This window comes from Acanthisitta chloris, unplaced genomic scaffold (genome assembly GCF_000695815.1).
Source record: "Acanthisitta chloris isolate BGI_N310 unplaced genomic scaffold, ASM69581v1 scaffold1819, whole genome shotgun sequence".
NCBI classification, from domain to species: Eukaryota; Metazoa; Chordata; class Aves; order Passeriformes; family Acanthisittidae; genus Acanthisitta; species Acanthisitta chloris.
Window position 1 is genome coordinate 1 of NW_008690666.1, and position 3,641 is coordinate 3,641.

A 3,641-nucleotide genomic window follows, 5' to 3' on the forward strand; every position below is an offset into this window, starting at 1 on the left:
TCTCCCCTCTCCCCTCTCTTCTCTCTTTTCTTTCCATATTCCAGACAAATATTCATCTCTCATTTAATTCCCTGGAGCATAGGACTGGAGCTTTTGGAGGTGTCAATATTTTCTTGAGGCTTGCAGTGCCTCTCAAGAATGCCTCTTTGACAAATCCATTATTTGCGCTGGCTCTTCAGATTGATGTGTGATTTTATTAATTTTATCCTTTTTTAGCCTATTTATAATTTAAACAACTGTATGGCTGATAGGCTGGAGGAAAGTACAATTTCCTTCCTAAATCAGAGAGGTATGTATGGTATAAGGAAAAACCACTGCCATCTACTGGGGTCCCAGTGCCATGGGACCAGAAAAGCTCCCACTGCTGTTTCTGAATGCAGAAGCACTGGAAAACATTTTGCTTGAGCTCCCAGATCCAGATTCATTACTTTTATCAGCTTGAAGGGGACTCAGTCTGCCCAGGAGATCATAGACTCATAGAATCAACCAGGTTGGAAAAGACCTCCAAGATCATCAAGTCCAACCCTACTGTGGTTACTAGACCATGGCACTAAGTGCCACATCCAGTCTCAGCTTGAAAACCTCCAGGGATGGGGAATCCACCACCTCCCTGGGCAGCACATTCCAATGCCTGATCACTCTCTCTGTAAAAAATCTCTTCCTAATATCCAACCTAAACCTTCCCTGGCATAAAAAGCACTTAATGCTTTTAAATGGCTGTTTTGGAGCCAGGTGATCCCCTTCCCTGCCAATGATTCCATTTCAATCAGCAGTGTCTGCACAGCTCTGGTCACACTGCTCTCATTGCAACACTTTCTGCTTTCTTCTCTTCTGGGATGCAGCACAGGAGCACCCACAGTTTGACCCTAAAATCCTCCTAGCCTCATTTTCCTGTACTGAAGAAAGGAAAACAGCATTAAATGGGAACACTGTGAAAAAGCATTGCAGCATTTAGTGCTCTGAAATTCAATATCACACGTCACCATTTTCATTACACTTTGAAGCATTCTGCACTGAAATTTTTGTCTCAAGCTCTGTTCCTCTCCGTGCCTAAGTCACTAAGCAAAGTATTAGTGTAATCTTTAACTTGGTGTCAGTGCCCATTCTCAGGGAAGAGAGAAAGTTAAATGGCTCAGTAATGTCTCTGAGGAGATCTAAGATCAGTTTCTGAAATGCTGAAAGAGAGAGGGCTGGCAGTGTCCAAGGGTCACTGTGTATTTCATTAATGTCTGATAGAGCAAACATAATGAAAAACTGTTCTGCTTGCTGTAAGCAAATAACAGATCAAAACTCATTGATGCTCTGAGCTTTCTTATCCTTATCTTATTTTTCTCTCATTTTTGTAATAATCAGAGTAAGATGAACACCATCAAGGCTCTGTGCCATGCTGCCCATCTTTATTGCCTTGCACAAAATAAATTGTTCCACTGAACTGGGTTTTATGGCAATTTCTTCTCAATTTTCCTATATTTGTATTTTCATCATAGCTGTTCCCAGACAAAGGGAAAAAAATGGACAGATTAAAATGTCTGATGAATTCTCTGAAACACCAACCAGCAGAAGTCTCTGACTGTCTCATTGCCAAGGACAACTGAATTTCTTTGTCTGACCCAATTCTCATAATGCAATAAACAATTGCAAGATGAGAAGGAAGCCTGGCTGTTGCTTGGGCCCTTCATTTCAGAAGTCTGCACATTTGCCAGTGTAATTTTTCCTTTCCACGAGTTGCTACGACTGTCGTTGAATTCATCATATCTGAAAATAAGATTTACAAAAGAGATCAATTCTCTACTGAGTTTCCTTCCACTCCATCTTCCTGTCCATTTGCCAGAAAGTTAACAAGCCTAGCAGCATTAACACAAACACAAACACTGGGCATTAGGAAATGCCTCTCTGTGATGCTGCTGTCATCACCTCAGCCTTAAACTCTGAATGCTCAGAAGGACTAGGACATGTGATTTATAATGATCTTTTAGAAAGATTTCTATTTCTGGAAGCAGCTTAAAATAATATTTCCAGTAAAAAAATTTCTGAAGACAAAGGAGGTTAAAAGGACCTATCATTCTGATTGATTTATTCAGGGGAAAGGGGAAAGTCTTCTTTTCTTTTTCTTTTTGAGAACTGCAGACCCCAAAGCCTAATTCATCTGAAGAGGCACATTTTAAATAGCTGCTAATGTGCTATTAATGAAGGAAAAGTGCTATTCCACAGCAATCCTAATGACTGTGCAACTGTATTTCATTCTGCACTAGAGATGAACTGATGGTTTAAACTCAGAGGAACAGTTTTGTTATTATGCAAACATTGCAAAAAGAGTCCATTAAGTTCCTTATTTGATCATCATTCACAGATAGTGAAGATGAAAGCGCAGTGAGAATTTTCTCTCCTTTTCAGTCATAATAAAGTTACAGAGGACAGCTGAAATCCCCCAGCTGGGTGAAGTTTAAAGGGCTGACACAGGTTGGGGATGTGCTGCCAGATGTGGTCCATGTCCACACTGCCAGGCTGGGCAGCATTGGCCACCAACTCCCCATTAGCTTCTTTTCCTCCTCTCTTTCTCTCTTGACCCTCTTCATCCTCCCCTTCACCTCCAGAATGTTCTTCTCTTTGAAACAGTAGAACGTTTTGCATTTCCCTCCTAAGAACAGTCATTCAACCACTGAACTCATGAATCAAACCCTCCATCCTGCTAATGCAATCAGCTGTATTAGCAATTTATTTATTTTTCATCTTTTCTTTCCGTTATTTTGCCTTTTAATTATCTTCTTTTGTGATTGAAGATAGTCATGTTCTAAATTCAATCACCTTGAAGAACAATATGAAATAAAGGAGTTTAATCTTTTATTATAAAACCGTTCTGTGGGATCTGGTGGTACAGTAATTTTGCCATTAAGAAATTGCCCTTTTCACTTGTCTGCTGCTCTCCTTTTCTTTTACCTCTGAACAATAAACTGAAGAATAGCCTCAGTTCCAGGGTACAAAACATGTACTTTCTGTACCAGAGCACCTCAGCTTTTCCTTCTGCTTTTAAATTTGTCTCCTTGTCCGATTAGAAAAGAAGGAGCTGTCATTTCTCTGAAAGGCACTCTGAGATAAAGCACTTAAAGGAGCAAAATACCAGCCAGATCTCTTATATTTTACAGGAGAACCCTGCAGAATGGCTCACTCTTGGTCTTTAGGCAGTGAATAGAACAATAGAATATTAGTGCTGTGTTTGTGTTGAGCTGCTATGTCAGTGGCCTATGTCTTTAGCAAGTCATCACAGGGATTTTTCAGCTTGACATCATGTTTCTTTCCTGAATCTCAGTGTGGACTGTCTTACCCCAAGGTATATCTTGCTCTGTGGCATTTTGTCACTGCTGGCCACTGATGGATTTTAGGTTTTGGCCTAGACTTTCTGCTTTTTAATCACACAAAAAAATATTTCTTCTCTAAAGCAGACAAGAGCAGAAGTGAAAGACATTGTGCCAGTACCTGGGGCTCTTTTATGCCTGGTTTGCAGTTTTCTGGTTGGGACACTGTAAGCTATGTTGGACAACAAAGATATGCCCTGTCTTGTTCCATGAGCAAGTTCAGGAGGTTAATCACTGAAATCTCATCCTCTTCAGACGATGTTACTGATACTTCTGTTTCTCTTACAG